The sequence below is a fragment of the Cyprinodon variegatus genome, unplaced genomic scaffold (genome assembly GCF_000732505.1).
Source record: "Cyprinodon variegatus isolate N-32 unplaced genomic scaffold, C_variegatus-1.0 Scaffold128, whole genome shotgun sequence".
NCBI lineage: Eukaryota > Metazoa > Chordata > Actinopteri > Cyprinodontiformes > Cyprinodontidae > Cyprinodon > Cyprinodon variegatus.
Genome location: NW_015150581.1, coordinates 353,270 through 371,070, shown reverse-complemented (window position 1 = coordinate 371,070; position 17,801 = coordinate 353,270). Strand labels below are relative to the sequence as shown.

The 17,801-nt window shown below is 35.6% G+C and overlaps 1 protein-coding gene across 7 annotated transcripts in view; it reads right to left on the bottom strand.

Annotated features, from left to right (window-relative positions):
• Positions 1-17,801, bottom strand: part of plekha7 (pleckstrin homology domain containing A7) — a 98,662-nt gene that overhangs the window by 52,646 nt on the left and 28,215 nt on the right. Inside the window, exon 1 of one of the 7 annotated variants that reach the window (XM_015376016.1) lies at positions 858-921. The exons of the other annotated variants lie outside the window; for them this stretch is intronic. The gene's annotated coding sequence lies outside the window, so the exon portion shown is untranslated. Of the gene's footprint in view, positions 1-857; positions 922-17,801 lie in introns of those variants that run through there. 7 annotated transcript variants of the gene reach the window in all.

The following is a 17,801-nucleotide window of genomic DNA, read 5'->3' as shown; positions in this document are numbered from 1 at the left end:
TACATGTACCTGCCAGGCATTAATGCCTTACGAAGCATTGTAGATGGCACCTAGATGATCATTTATATGTCATACATTTTAAAAAGTACTTTACATTTCATTGCATTTCAACACTACACAAAATGCTGAAGCATGCTCTCTGTTACTCAAACAACAGATTTCTGGAGCCTGAACTCAGCAAACATACAACGCCACTTGTGTATTGCAATACAGACGCAGAGTTTCTGTTTGGATCCAGATAAAGAAGATAAATAATGAGCTGATCTCTCTATGCACTGATTTTCAATAGGGTACCTTTCCCTTCCTTAACTCATGCATAAGAAAACAAAGGAGCTAATGTGTAAAAACATGGTTTTACAAACACAATAACACCACAGAAGGACAATAAGGGTTTCATAAAAACAGAACATTGTTTAATTATGAAGCAAGGCTACTTCCATGTGAATTGCAGGTAACCTGAGGAGAGGCTGGCACGCTGTTCTACATATTTCCATAGAAATATGTAGAGGCTTAAATCATAATCAGAACCATGTGTTGCTTCTATTGATGGTTCAACCACTGAAGCTAAGATCCGGAGTTAAACCCGTGGCGTTTCAATCTTTTTCAGGAAAAAAAAAAGGATCCAATTACACCTTGTCAAACACAAGCACTAACAGTAGAATTGCAATTAAGTTTCTAAACACCATCTTTTTCCACATCTACAGAAAATCATAAACAACCTCACTATAGTCTGCAATGTTCTCGACCAAACAGTGACTGTCTTGTGATCTCAAGTTTCACACACAAAATTTATAATACCAAAAAAGACTAGAACTGAAACCCTTCTTCTAAAATGCACAAAGTTAAGAAGCTCTCACCTGTTGTGAGATTGGGAGTCATCATAAATAAGCTACTGGACTTGCTGTGAAGTTGCAGGCCTTGAAAAATCCCCCTGGAGTTAATGTGACAGGTGAAAGATGCAGAGCAAGTGTCCTCGCAGCAGCTGTTCTCGACCAGAAGCAGAATGAAGTGAAGCCAGCAGAGTGCGGACTGAAGGGGGAGCTCTTTATCTCCCATTTCTGTTGTTCACACAAGCTGATGAACAGGACCATCTCCCTGAACATCATGGCGACAAGCCTCAGTGGCTTATCAGATGCTCCCACATTTTTCTCCCCTCTCTTTTCACCTCTCGCTCTCCCTTTCTCAGAAATAATTAAACATAATCCCTTCCAGAAGAATGCCAGGTATGCAGCTCCTTCTAAAGAGCCCTTATGGAATACTACCTTATACTGTGCTATACTGCACTGTAAGTGTTGTTAAAGAGCTGGTAGGGCATTAATTATTAAATTAGAATTTCTCTATAAGGCAATAAATCTTAATATGAAATGTTGTTATTATAACAGCTAGATTTCATATCTACTAGTATGAAATCTAGTAGATAAAAACAAAGATCGTGAGTATATTCAAGCATTGAACAGTGCATCATTACAACTGAAAAAAACAATGACTATCAAAATTAATTTAAATATGCTGTCTCCAATTTATATTTAAGCACATCGGTGATCTGGATTGTGTCATGAATTTTTAATTTAAAATAATTTGCAGGTTGGATTTTTGACCAAAATTCAAAGTTAATGTTGTCAAATGGATTATATTTGACAAGTGTAATTTGGGATTCAAAGTGTTTTGGCCACCATAGCTAAATAAATGTAGCAATAAAAGTCACATTTCCTGGCCGTATTTCTAAAAACTGCTTGTTCGTCAAGACGCATCAAATAGTAGGGCTGCAACTAATGTTTAGTTTGCAAAATTATTAATCTATCGATTATTTTCCCAATTAATCTATTATTAATCGGATCGCAGATTTGTACGAACGTAAACAAGGGGAAACTAAAACTTTTCCACTTGAGGATATTGACAGAGGAAAAATATATTTTTATCATCTTAAATGCAAAATGCTTATATATTTTTTTTTTTACATTTTCATTGGATGGATGGATGGATGGATGGATGGATGGATGGATGGATGGATGGATGGATGGATGGATGGATGGATGGATGGATGGATGGATCAAACCTTTTTCCTCCAAAAATAATGTATTCTATGCATTTGTATGTAAAAAAAAATACAATAAAAAAAGGCCAGCACATAAGCAGTCAGAAAACAGTTCAACTATAATCTTATAAAGATTTCTGTATCATATTTCTTTAGAGAATGCCAGTTAGAAGCCCTATTGGCCAGGAGCAGCAGCAAGAGGGCTTAATAAACGGTACCTAAGAAAAGGACTTAGTACTGGAGCAAGCCATGCTGGCCTATAATTCACTATAGTGCTAAAAGATTACTAACAAGAAACACTGTAGTTCAAAAGATTTAAATTCTGGCAACATGCAAGTGTAAAGTCACAATTCTTTCTTCTGTTATAACCAGTGTTGTTGCTAAATTCCTTTTTACCTGAAAACTTCTTTCTCTAAGTAGCCATGCTATCATAATTTTAAACTAGGAAGCCGTGCGGTGATTGTAAAAGTTGTTACTCTTAAATTATTGCTGAAATTAATCTTTTAACAAGGCATGCAGGGTTTCCACCAGCATATTATAAGCCTGGCAGGCCACCAGACCTTAATTCTATCTTAAATTAGTATTTAAACTCTAAACTTTCAGATGCCTTGGGTGATTTTTCTGAAAAGTAAGATTGGTAAGTAAGAATTCACAAAATAATTGTACAAGTTGTTATAGGCATGGTTGGGGGTGTCCAACAGATGTCAGTCTTGAATCGGCAAAAACTGGCAGGCAGGCAAATTATATGGATCCTGCACCTCAACTTTTTGAAATGAAGTACTGTTCTAAGTCCCAGTATAAATGTTCAATAATATTGGCTTGGCAGTTTCTCCACTTTTATGTTAGTAAATTTCTTAATAAATATCTCGTGTACATTCAGCGGTCACATGCCAGCATGAAGTCTGTAGAAAAAGTGTAACAGCCGTTGCCACTTTTAAACCCAACCAGGTCTGCACTATGACGTTTGGGACAGATTTTGCAAGAGTAAAAGTTCATATACAAAATGTAAAAATCTGTTACTTGAAGATAACAATCTTAAGAACTAATCTATACATTCTTTGTGCCAAAAAAGTTTTTTTTACAGTACATCAATAACCATTTAATAACATGTTAGTAACATAGCAAGTTTCACTATAGGTAACAAGCTAAACTAGTACTTCTGTCTATTGGTTCCGTCTCAGCAGTAGCTTTGCAGGAGAAAATAAAAAGCCTCATTAGGACAGTGGTAAATCAATCAAAGTGATCTGAGTACATGTTTGAAAATCCCAATTAAGTCTAATTTAAGGCATTTTTCTGCATCAAGTCTGTCTTGAACCGAGTAACTTTAACTAACTGCCCATGTCTTACAATGTATTTAATCTATTAGGAAAATCAAGGAGGTCATACGGAAGCCCGGAAAGGCAGGAGAGAAAAAAAATCTGGAAAAGAAAAGTTTGAAGTTTTTTGTTTTGTTTTTGTTGTATTATTTTCTTCCCCAAAAGGCAAGAGAGAAAAAAAAAAGAATAGAAAAGTTTGAAGTTTTTTTTTTTTTCTTGCATTATTTTCTGCTCTGAAATGCAAGTAAAACAAAATACAAAACAAAAATTATGATGTTGTCTCTACAAATAACCTGGATCATCCCTGCAAATAATTTTCTATTGTTTATAAAAAATACAAGGTTGATATGATAACCACATGCCATGGCCAATGAATACACAGCTATTGTACCTTATCTGTATCTTATTTTACTTTGCAAGAATATATAATATATTTGGGACAATGTTTCTTGAAGAATACAGCCGTGAGTGACTGTATGTCTTATTACGTCCGTGCCTCTAGTGGCTAAATAAAGTAAAAAATAAAGTAAAATATTACAAGAACAAACCGAAAAAATTTGCCTTTTTTTTTTTTTTTTTTTTTTTTGTTTGCTTTTCGGGGCGGAAAAAATTCCAGGAAAAAAAAAATTCAAACTTTTCTTTTTTCAGATTTTTTTTCTCTCTTGCCTTTCAGGGCTTCCGTAGAGGTCAACATGCTTCTTGGGTAGGTGTCCAACTACCATTTTCATCACTGCAGGGAACAATCAGAAAATATAGTGGATGTTAATGAAAAATTGTACACACAAAAAAAAAAAAATCACATTTCAAACATCTATAGGTACTTAATGAATGGCTCCACGCTGGCTGTCTAGCTTTAGAAAAAAACAAGTTTTATTGTTTGTTTATAAAGCCAGAAGGAACTGGCTCTGGCTTTCTTATTTTGTTCTAAAACTCACAAAGACATATGAGAAAATATGAATGCAGACATTACCCTATGTCTACTCGTTTGTGTGAAACAACAGTAAACTACTGCACTTAAACTAACAACAACTGCAAATAAAGGGAATGTAAGTGTTGGACAAGAAGAAAAACATAAAGCCATCCAGTTAAATCAGGCTTCTGACTTTTTTTCCCCAACAACAGTTGGAAAAGCTGCAATAAAAAAATAATTAACATTCAAAGTTGAAGTGAGTACAAATGAAAAGTTATGCAGAAGAATCTAAAGACTTAAATCAAAGCCAATCAATTTACTGCATATATGTGTGTGTGGAGGTGTTTATATCACAAGCTAACTGCTGAATCCAGGCATAGCCATTCATGAATGTTTACATAGATACCCTCCACAAGCAATATGAATGCCCTTGTGTGTGTGCAGAAGGATAGAGTATAATGAGAAAGAGATATCATGGTTCTCCAGGAAAATAACCTGCAGCAGTCCAAGCCTAGGAGGCCAAAAACAGTTATAAAACCAAAGCTTAGAAAAAGGAAGCTATATAGAAGATAAGCTTTTGGCTGTATGATTACTATATTTTAGCTGACCTCTATTGGCTTCACTAACAGACACTGCAGCAGCCCAGCACAGCTGAATTTCCATGGCATCTGTAGGGAAACTGATTAACTGTCTTTAAAAAAAAGTTAACACAGGCCTGTATAGTGATTCTATGTGTAAAAAACTGCAACAATCTGAAGCTATGTGACACATGTTTTACCCCCCAGATCATTCCAGGATATGTGTGCTCTTAAACAGGATAAGCAAATGCACCAAACAGTGTGTGGTAACCAAGGCTAATGCTGCACACAAGCAGGTGCACAGACTTGCCAATGTCTAAGTCTCCTGTCACACAAAGGGTTTGGCAGAAATTAAAGAACAGCCCCTTTATTAACATTCAACTCACACAGTTCTGACTCTGCACTTTTCATTGCAGTCACAATTGCCCGTAAAACCATATTGTTGTTGTCCAAACGATAACTAAGAAAAAATTTATTGTAAGATAATATGTAAATTAGACCATATTAAAACCAGCACTAACGAATCAGGATGTAAGAAAAAGGGAAATAATAGATATTTCATGAGGAAAAGTGTGATATTGATATCGAACACCTGTAAACAGTCTTGAGGAATCTACCCTATGAACTGATTACAGTAATGCTCACTCTTGAGTGATGTTACAGGAAACATCTGCGTTCTGCTTAATAGAAACAGAATAATCACCGAAGGCTTTTATTTTGGAGCATTGAGGATGGAGTAGAACATTTTAATTGCGATTTAATAAGGAGAGAATGGCTCGCTTTTCTCAACAGACTCCAGACACCATTCTGGCACTCCAAGTTAAGGCACTGCATCAATTAGGTTTGGATAGAACAGACCCTTTTTGCTGCTACAGACAGTGGCGTGCAGACACAGGTGCCTGCTATGCATGGAGTCTTGTCAACAAAACCACACTGCTGTTCTGAAATGGTGTGAGCAAAAACATCTGTAAAAAATGAAAGTTACAGCACTTTATCCTAATCTAGGTTATTTATAATATATGTTTGTATTTAAATCAGATAGAATAGCAGATCTAATTATACATTCAACAACCTTCCGAGACATAAATCCATAAGCAATTTGGAACTCTGCATATCAAATGTCGTTAATTTTGCCTGTACTATAAAAACTGCCCATCTGTCAATTTTTTCTTTACACCTCAAGTTGCGTCAATGCATCAGCTGACTGGTAATCAAGACATTTCCCGATGTGCCATTGGGCGAAAAGTGCTTTTTCAGAACAACACCACTGAAACTTGTGATGATAAACAACACATTCAGTATGTAGGATCGTTGTCAAGTGCGTGAGGTACTGTAAAGGTAGTGAAGCAGAGTTTAATAGAGTTGAGCAGTCGGCAGACAGGTTCAACTTTAAATGCTGCACATCTGCCTTACTGTTTGCTCAGGTCAGTACAAAATGCCATAGAAATCCAAACATCCCCATCGTTCTGAATATGAAGAGAATGCGACACAGAAAAGGAAACTGGAAGCTGCTTTATTTGAAGAAGCTAATGAATAGAATTTAATCTTGCACACATTTCTGCACTAACATTTAAACTATTTCTGGGGTCTGCAACATTTCATATCCAAAGAGCCATTTCACATTTAGTGCAGCAAAATTTGAGCATGACTTTTTGATAAAATGCAACCTATTATAAAAAATAATCTGTTGCCAGCTGTTGCCATCTTACACAACCAACGGTTTATTTGTACTTTTAGCTTTTAAAATAATAATAAAATATAATTTCCAAACTAATTACAATAAAAATACCTCAACAAACATATTTCTGTTTTTCATGTCTTTATGTTGTGAAATCTAATCAAATATTCTTTATAAAAATCATTTAAGCTTTTAAGAATGGAATTTGTTATTATATTACATGACTTAGTTCTTTATATTATTTTTAGCCCCTATTATGAGCCATTGCAGAGGAACAAAAGAGGCACATGTGGCTCTGGAGCAACAGGTTGAAGACCCCAGAACTTAGTCACAAGAATCACACATCAATATTGCTCCCCTTGTTTAAAGAGCAAATAATGAAGTATTTAACAAGGTAAAACATGTTCTCCAGTTGGAAAGAACATGAAATATTACCACACTACCTTTTCCCAACTTTTGCTCTGTACTGCTGACCAGCTGCCTGAAAGAAGACCATTTCACATGAATCACCTTTACAAGACAGAAAAAAAAAAACTTCTGTTTAGAAATATTACACTTTCAGAGTGCAGAAACTAAATAACAATCCCACACCCTTATTAAGGCAATGCTGGAATTTGAATTCTATTTCAATACATTTACACATAACACAACATTCACAAGAGAAACCTGTGGATTTTCAGGTGCAGTGAGAGAAAGAAAAAGAGACTCAGGTTGATAAAACCTCCACAGAAAACGAAGTCTCTAAAGGTGGATTTGTGAACTAAATTATGATAATAAGCCTGAGTTGTTTTCTAAGAATTAGAATTTTATTGGTCTCAGATGACAAGAGTGAGCACCGTCGTTCCTGTGAGAAGCGCATGCCTGCCGAGATTTGCATTCCTTGACTCGGCGTGACACCTGTTTTTTTTTTCTAAAAAAAAACAAACAGTTTTTTGTTTTTTTTCTCAAAAAAAAAAAAAGATGTTTTTCTAAAAAAAATACAGATAAGCTTTTCAGCTTAACACCTTGCTTCTTAACACCTTTTCAGTTTAACACCTTGCTTCTGTCTGTCTGACTACCAGCAAAAACTGCACCTTTAAAATAAACTGCACCTATAAAAATCATATTAACCACTGAAAAATATTACATCTTTGTGTGAGAGCATTGTCACTACCGGATCCGTTCTGGTAGCACGATCCGTTCTGCGCATTCGCCATCAGGTAATTTGTGCATCCAGATATACATGCAGGTTGTCCTCGATTTGATTTAGTTAAAAAGTCCTAAATGACGTTTTTCCTCCCCAAAAATAGTAAACGTACTAAAAGATAATGTGTTAAAGGTTAATAATATATTTCATGATGATGCCTTAAAATCCTTTCTGTTTTATCACTTTTTATCTTATGCTATATAGTGCATAATCTAAAGAAAGAAACAACTAAAATGCAAATAAACATGGTTTAATCATATTTTGCCGGACTGATTTTTCAATACGATTAACCCTCCTTTCTTGGCATTGTACTGCAATTACTAAATCAATATACAATTAAGACAATAAAGAGACCAAAATGTGTTAATTTATGTTGCCTAACAAAACCTATACAACAGAATTCTGAGATTAAAGTCAGAATTCTGACTTTTTTCCCATACTAAACTGAAATAAAATTTAAAAATCAGTTAACTTATTTTTTTTTTTTCAGTGGCCCTAATCCTCTTCCGTATTTGCAATCGCAAACTCTACCGAAATTATTTGTAGCCTATGTGGTCGTCCTCACGTTATCTGTCACTGACTTGGGCTACAGTGTAAAACTTTCAGAATCAGAATCAGGTTTATTGCCATTGTTAGTGAAGGAGTTCACAAACTAGGAATTTTTTGTGGTACAATCGTGCAGCATAAAACATATAATATGGAATAGGTAAATAAAATTATAAAAATATCTAAAAACTGTGGGTATACGTCATGCAATAAAATAGAATAAAATAAAATAGACTAATATATACACTTTTACAAGATAAAAATATGGATATAAAATATAAAAAGTAAAATAGCATCTTATAAGGAGACAACTAGTTTATCAGGTGACCAGTCAGCAAAAATGCGTGTTTGGTGCTGCTGAATGAGACATTTTAATGCACAACAAAATGATTTTGATTGATCTGTATATTACCTGGCTAATGGGGCACGGGAGAAGCAGCCTGTCAGCGACCGTTCCTGCTATCTGAAGATGCTTACTGAACTGCTATGATGCTGCGCATCTGGCTGCGCATCTGCGGGCGACCGCACGAGTTCACGTGACAAAGGAAGTGAGAGAGGGTCGTTTGTGCGCAAGTAGGTGGCTCATTTCGGGGCATTGTTTCAGTCGTTTTTAATGGCTCAGGTTTTCAAAAGATCATTTCAAAACCGACCTCAGTAAAATCTTATTAATATTAATAATAATAATAATTTAAAAAAAACGAGTTTCAAAAGGGCATTTTCTTTGATAAAGGGCAAACTTCCTAGTGCTTTAGCACCACCTAGTGTCTATGTATGCACGCCCCTGATAATTACATTATCTATGAACGCCCGGATATATATCTGTTTGCGCATGCGCAGGACGGATCGTGCTTCCGGGACGGATCGGGTAGTGACAAGCATAGTTAAAAAATCGCGTCTACCTCAAATTTTCCTAGCAGCAGCAATATGAGCATCAGTGCAGCGGTTGTTACGGTGCACCATGAGCAGTGCTGTTTGTTTAAAGTAGAGGCCACGGATTAGCTGCGTGCTATAATGCAAAGAAGGATAACTTCCTCTATAATGCATATTAAAATAAAGCATAGAAAAATATTCCTTCTGATTAAATAAATGTTCCTGTGAACAAATTTTTATTCATTTAATTTTAAGTTATCGTTGAAATTTAAAATTCTACAAAGGAAATTTTTATTTACACCTCCTTATTGTGCGAGGAAATGTTTTTTTACTGTCTTATCAGTCCGCCATTATATTTTTCATCTTGCGCGCCCCCTATTGGCAGCTCACGCACCCCCAGGGGTAAAACACCACAATCCTGGAATTGACTGCAGACTCTACCATTAGCCTAAGACAATTTACAGAGTTTTAATTCAGTAATTTAATTCCATTTATTACATATCAATGAATAATAAAGCCTTACTTACATAATTGCTGCAGTTTGGAGCAGTAAGAAGAAATGTCACTTTTCAGTGTTTAAACTATATTATGCTTCTTTGTTGAATACTGTGAAATTATTTATGTTTTGTGAAGGTCAACACACTGATATTTGCATAGTGCTCCATGCCTACAGAGAATCGGCACATGAAGACATAACTGCTGCAGCTCTGTCCCTTTATTGTCCATCTCATTAATAGATTTCCTGGGCTGTTTATAGAATAATCTAATTAATTTACCATTACATATTAGATTACTCTAACAGAATAATAAAATGAAAGTATTCTGATCCAAGCTTAGTTTGGATACTTCTTAGACAAAAGAATAAGAACAGCCAAATCAATATTTATCTAATTTTGTTATCACATCATTGATGAAAGCTTAACAGTATTTTGCTCTGCTTCATCAAGTCAAACATGTATATTCTATACATCCTCTTAGAAAACTGATTCAAGCCTTTTCCTAATAAAAAGTCAATGTCAAATAAAAAGATCAGGAGCAGCAAGATCTAATATTTAAAAGTCATAATAATGAGGAATGTTGACCTTCAGCCTATGTGCTAGTGACATTAAGTAACCTGTGTCTAATAGTGCAGGATACAGGGAGATAAAGAAAGGTGAAACACATTCAAATAAAAATGTGACTAGAATAAGACGTAGGTCATTACAGCAGACACAGCAGGAAAGTGCAAATTACCAGACATTATCAGGTCAGTGAAAGTGACATGTTACAGCACTGTCCTCTTTGACTCGTAGTTAAGCATTAGGTCTTGTTGTGCATCAGTAAATGCCTTTTCAAAGTGATGTTTTAGCATTTGTGAGCTCTTTATTGTTTCCTATATTTGTTTCTCAGTCATCTTTTTTCTATTTACATTTATAAAAGGTGGTGAATTTATCATTTTACCTTACTGCCTGTTACAAAAGTTTGACTTAGATTGAAATTAGCTTTATTCTTCTGCTGTAAATCAGCTGTTAAGTGATAATGCACTGTTGCACTTTAATGACTTTTTAAACAATTTGTTTTAAGTTAACATACAGTTTAACGGTTTAATTCTCATTCACCCTAAAACTGGAGACACAAATGATAAAATTGGCATTGATTAGCATGGAATTTTATACTGCAGTGTTTACAGCATTGCGCTACGTGATCCACAAGGACATAAACAACAACTGATTGTAAAATTTCCCTTAGAAATGTATTGCAGGTTTAATCATCTGATGTTTAGAGCATAGATGTAGGAGTGTGAAAATATCAGACAAATGCTACTTGGTAAAACACTGTATTTGAGTCAGAACAAATTTATGGGTTAGATTGTTTCTGACCGTACATTGACAAAGCACTTTAACACAATAAACAAACAGGAAATGACCGTAAGAGTTCATTTTAAAATGTTGAAACCACGATGGTTCAAAAGGAAAAATAATTTCTCAATATTTAGATCAGAGGTATTCAACAGGGGGTCCGTGACCCCTAGGGGGGCCCCGGAGGTACTGCATGGGGGTCGTGAAAGTTTTGGGTGATTCAAAATTTTTGTTTATATTCTCCCCTGTAATTTTTTCCACTAATTGAAATGCCTTTAAAAATACATTAACATGAATTCCACAGACTGTAGTAAACAGATAAATGGAGGCAGAAGATGTCTTTCAGTCATCAATGCACACATTCAGCGACACACAGGAGCTCTTTCAAGCTGGGCACCGTTTCATTCACAACACCTGTCCCATCAACCAGGAATCACAATCAAAAATACTTTAATAATCCCAGGGAGGGATTACTTTAATTACATTACTCCTTCTGTAGTTGAGTGACTATAGGACCAGTTTGATACAATATTTGGGGGTCCTTGCTCCATCTTGCCATGAGTTTGGGGGTCCTTGGCCTGGAAAACGTTGAAGAACCCTGATTTAGATCATTTTCCTTCAATGGACTTGTGACCTGTCCAGGGTGTACCTCGCCTCTCGTCCTGTAGAGAGCTGGAGATGGCCACCAGCACCCATCACAACCCCGGCAGGGATGAGCATGATGGAAAATTAATGTATGTATGGACAGATCATTTTCACCTCTCATTTTTAAAAATGATACATTTTAGTAGATAATATTTTTATAATTCACAAGATATATTTGAATTCCAACGAAGTATAGTATATAATCTACTCTCTATTAAAAAAATCTTAACACGTCCCTGACCAAGAGCTCAAACAGAAGTTCCTTTCTAACACCAATAATTATTTGCATGCTAAATATTCTAAACAATAATTCCTTCCGAGACACCGGCCACAACCAAATTTGCTTGTGAACCTTCCTCCACAACAATCCCGCCCCCTTGATAATCGACCAATCACATTCACTTTATTGACTCCTGTAAAGCTTGGCACCAATCGGGAAAATTCGGAAATACAATAGTTGGAACAGCAGCTTCCCTACGACTTAACTTTATTCATCCCTTGGCTTTTATTCCTTCAGGGAAATTCTGGTTCCAGTAGCTTATATAGAGTTCAAAGAGTTAAAGCAAGATGCCATTAAAGATAAAACTATGAAAGACAATACAAAAAAAGTGTATATAGTACAAAAAAAAGCATTAAAAAAGTTTTAATGTCCTGGAATATGTTTCCCTTGGATATAAAAATAGCTGCCTAGTAGTTGTCTTGGGTTATTGCACTTGTACTGCAGAGATGTACTGACCTTATAAATAAGTAAAAAATTACACAGGCTACACAGTAGTTGGTATGTGTTATTGCAGTGAGAGAAAAGAATATTGCACATGAGGGACTATAGGTAATGTTTTGCATAAGATGTCCAAGGAAGACAGGGGACTAACCATTGTTCCTTGTCATTCTTAAGAAAATGACCATCTAAAGACTAGCATATAAATGACAGAATGTCAAATTGCCTGTTCATAGAATGGACTTTCTTCATTTTTTAAACATAGTCCAAAGAAATAGTAATATTTCCATATCATTCTTTTATTCCACATTTATTCCTATGTAGCACACCAGGAGAGTAGCCATATTTCCATAAACACATTCCAATGTATTAGCTACTTGCAATAAATAGGTACTTACATATGTACCAGCAAAGTGCCAACATATGCCACCAGCTTGTCTGAATTAGATTATAATTCCACAGCACAGATGGTGGAATAAAATTAGGCACTTTTTCCAGAAAGAATTTGAAAAGTTGGCTTAGATGTTACAAACCATGCAAAAGTATTTTGATTACTTGCTGACCTAAGTTAACAAATCATCAATGTGGATCTTTGAGAGTAGTAGCATTTGGCAGCACAGCTGCTGTTTTTACTTGGCTGTAATCTGCAGAACATCATTAAGAAAATAGAAATCCACACCCTTTAAATGCAAATTAGTATCAATCATTAAATCACAAAGAGTTCTACACACCAGCTAAATAGCTAAAACCTAACTTACCTTTAGGCTATGAGCGCCACATCCATTCTAAACATTATGCTTCAAGTGAAATAATTTCCACGTCTCTGGTGTAAATCTGACTGAAGCAGCTAAATTTGGAAAATCTTATGCACATTCCCTCAGAGCACAGAAACACATACTGCACATGTTCATGCTGAGATTATCCATTCGATCTCTAAACCTCCTAATCCGGAAAACATCAAAAATAAATCACACATTCTCAAAAAAGACCAAGATGATCAAGTGGACTAAAGCACATTTGAGAGACCAGATGAGATGCATAAAATGAAATATTTCTTTTGCCGTTATCAAACAGAAATCAACTGCTAGATGCATAACTGCATAACTTTCTTCAAGATGCTCTTCAGAGTGACTTAAGAATCTAGAACATAACTTAAACATGTTTTCAATGAATATTTTTATTGGGGGTTTTTCCTCCAATAAGGAAACATAAAAGTGTTCAACTGTCTGAAATGATAACACAGCTATCCAGTTACTCTATAAAATAATATTTGAAAATGTATGATTAGACAAACAAATATTTCAATAGTAAAGAGGGGGCATTCAGCCAAACTCCATCCTCTTCTTAGTACTCCTTTACTGTGTGCCAATTCAGTTGGAGAGAAAGACAGCAGGACAGGCGTAGCTGAACTTCTTTGTGTTCCTAAGGATTATCCTCAACAGGCTAATCCCAAAGCAGTGAATGAAAAATAAAACTGTTACAGAGCAGTAGTTTTATTCAAAACGACAGAGGGGAAGATAAGCAGCCAGCGGGTCGTCTAACAGTCAGATTTAGCTTATGATGTAAAACATGTCTAAATCCCTTCCACCGTCATGTCAAACCAAACTACAGAGTCATAGCATTTTACAACAAACACACACACCAATATGCATAGAAAGAAAAAAAAAAACTAAGGATGGATTTAATCTATTTATAAAGCACCAACTAAATAATAACAAATGTCAGTCTTTAAATTTAACATTTTGTTTTATGTAAATTGAAGACTTGTATAATTACAGACATATCTACATTTAATCCAGAAACGGAAAGCCAAAATACAATAAAGACAAATATCAGTAGAATAAAATATGAAAATGAGTGAAAAACCTAAGAAAGGTACTGCAGGGAAGATTTTGTTTCCCTATATATGACATTTTGGAAAGTTAACATCTAGGCCCATTGCAAATTGTTCTCTCACTTGAGTTCTGAGAACACTCCAGTGAGTTCCCTCCGCAGTGAAGTACACTCAGTGGGACACCCCTTAGTTGTTAAATTACATCCCAGCCCAGTAGATGATGGTAATAAATAGCCTGTACATTTCAGTGTTGTGTTCACCTAAGTCATGCGTAAAGACAATCTGAGTAACATCCTTCTGCATAGAAACTCTGCCATACTCATAACTTTTTACCAAACACATGCCTAATATTGAACAACAAATATATTACAAAACGTAAAAAGTCCATTTATGAGCCAGCGTGGATAAATAAAGGTAGCACAACCATCTCTAAATTAATAGACAATCATGGTAATATAATTAGCTATGACAGCTTTTTGATGGAATATCAGTGTCCAGAGGATACAAGAATAGCTATTTAATTTTACAGTGCATCCCCAATGCACTCTAACAATTATTAAAATCATCACAATTTACTCTAACTTGACCACAAAATTGTTTCTCAACGGACTACATTTTCTTGGCACCAAAAATAATAAACACATTGGCAACACATTTCAGCAATCTAAATGCCTCCAACCAAGAAGCGAATTCTACAGGAACTCCATTTTTAATAGAATTGACTGGAGCAAATCATGGTCACTACCCCATCAATACCCCATTAACAATAAAATCCGTGAAATTAAATTCAAAATTCTTTATAACATCTAGCCTACAAATAATGAAATAGCTAAATATCTTGAAATAAATCCAAATTGTTCCTTCTGAACCTAAATTAACCCCTCACCTATTCTTTACATGTCAGTAACCACATCCTTCATGAAATGCAATAGAGCAGTACTTATCTAAAAATTCAACTCCAGTATACTTTTTTACACACCCAAACAAGGAACTGGTAAAACCCCTAGCTCTTAACATTATTAGGACACACCAACCTTACACATGAACGCACAAAACCAAGTGCTAGGGCCCAAAACGAGTGCAGGTGAGAGAAATGGGACTGAGCCCTACTCTCCTTACTGAGGAGTTGGCAACATCTATTTCAACTAACAAAGATTCCCATCATGCTGGTCAACAGCACTCAGTTACAAGAGCGTTAAAGAGACACCAACCAAGACCAACGCTTTCTTTTATCACCACCAGCTCAATCATGTAGTGCCTTACAAAACCAAATCAGCACAAACGACAGTTTTAGCTGCACAAATCAATTGGCGCTGAAAAAGTAGGCTAGATCATTTAGATTCCATTCGGAGCTTAATGGGGGGATAGTTGACCTTTGGATGACGTAAAAAAAAATTTTAATATCTCTGAAACAATAACAGCACATGTGAGATATATATATATATATATATTTTATAAATGACAATTTCAAGTGCCCAGACCAGCACTAATGCAGAACTAAACATTCCATCTATGAGTTTTTCTCAGGTTAATGGGGTGTCAGCTTCAAGCAGCTGAAACTCCTCCTATTTGATGATGCGGCCCAGAGTGTAAACATGTTCATCTGAAATGCAGAGCAGTGAATGCCCTGCAGGGCTCATGGAAATCAACGCTGACACCGCGCCCGGTCTGAACGCACCAGAAAAATGCTGGATGAAATTAGGAAATGCTTTCAAAGCCAAATGTGCAAATGGAGTATGGGAGCAATATGAATTTAAACTCAGTGATAATGCTATCATTTATCGCATTAATTTCTAGGACAAAATTCCCTAACCCTAACCCAGTGCATAATGTTCTTTTTTTCTAAATCAAACCCAAAGTCTGAGGCCCACACATACCTCAAAGCATGGTGGCTATTACATTATCCTCTTTAACAAGGAAATTAAACTGAGAACTTAAATAAATCCTGCTCCACTTGGCCGAGAGAGCAACAGAAATTAAAGGCTAATTTTAGATGTCTGCAGGAAAGCTTGCAGGAAAGAGAATAGGACAAGGGTAGGGGTGTGAGCGGTGCACAGCTCTGAAAACCCCAGCTGACTTACAGGAAACATCCCTTCACTGGAATTTCTAACCCTTGACTAAGGCTGATCTGAATCACAGTGCTGGGAATGTAAAAGGTGCTAGCACTCATTTAAAGGGAATCTTTGCTCTTTTAACTTGAACCATCTGTGTCATGATTATGCGGATGTGTAGGAAGTATCAAGTCTCTCTTGAAATGTGCAGCACAGCTGTGGCTAAGGAGAGGTCACCTCCTCCCTCCTGTGTTCGCTGATAATCAGTGCACTGTATCTTTTTTTATAAGAGAGTCATTTTTCTCGGATGAAGTGATTTCAGCCACTGAGGAAAAGACATGACCTCCGTGACAGGGTAGCAAACAGTACATAGATCACAGCAACATCTGGCTATAATTCACCACTCCTGAATGAAAAAAAAGGATGATGTTCCTTGGGTGAGATCAAATAACTATAATTGACAAAACACTAAATCAGTGTTCACCACTCAGAGCTATAGGAAATCCCAGAGGACCATCATACAACCAAAGAAAACTAAAAAACCAACGAGAGGCCAAGAGAATGACCATGATTTAGATTTGATACACATAGCTCTATATACAGCAGGAAAAACCTGCTTGATGGAATTTGGCCCTAACAGTCATCCATTACTTGCTGATTACAGGTGAAATTCTGCAGTCTGGTGAAGCTGAGAGAGCAGCGGGAGGGTTCATTGATGGGGGAGCATATGCACAAATGATAAATAACCTTATCTGTTCAGATCAGATAAAATCCTCTGTCCGACTGTTAAAAGGCTTTATGTATTGTGTAGATCATTTTAATCTTGTATCCCAGAAAATTTGCAAAATTAACCTAGGAATATTAAAAAGTCTAAAAACTATGATATTTCCTTTTATTTCAAACATTACTAAAGCCAATTAAGTGAACTGAAAGGGAGAAAAGAACAATGCAAATGTAAGTCAACAGGGGTAAATATTGCAACATCTAAAAAGCCAAAAAGGTACGTTAATGAGTTACTTGATGAATTTGATCAACCCATAGTTGTAGTTTTTGCAACATAAACAGGACATTATTATAGGTTCGCACAATCGACCATGTGTCGTTCTAAATGTGTACAGTGAGAATTTTGCTCTTTTAGTCATCGAATACCGACTACCTCCTTAGATAACCATCGCTATGAATTAATTCTCAATAAAATAATTAGGAACAGTACTTTAGCTGCTCCAAGAAAATATTTTATTAAGAACTATATTTGCTGAATCATGGGTCATAATCTAACATGTTTCATTATAAATTGACCTAACGAGGGAACAAAACTAAAATATATAGAAAAGGGTTCCGAGGCAATTCGTGCTTTTCCCTTTTAGTACCCTTATTGTACCAACAGTTTTTTTTTTAAACATATATTTCCATTTTAATACCAACAATCAAGTCCATTCCGATGTATAAGAATCTGTTTTTTTCTAAAAACAGTTAAGTATTTAAAATATTATGAGAGAAACACAGAGAAAAAAAACTACATTTATAGATATTTAATTTAAATGCATGTTGTCATCATAAAGCCTTACATTATACTTTTCAAAATCATCTTCTCTG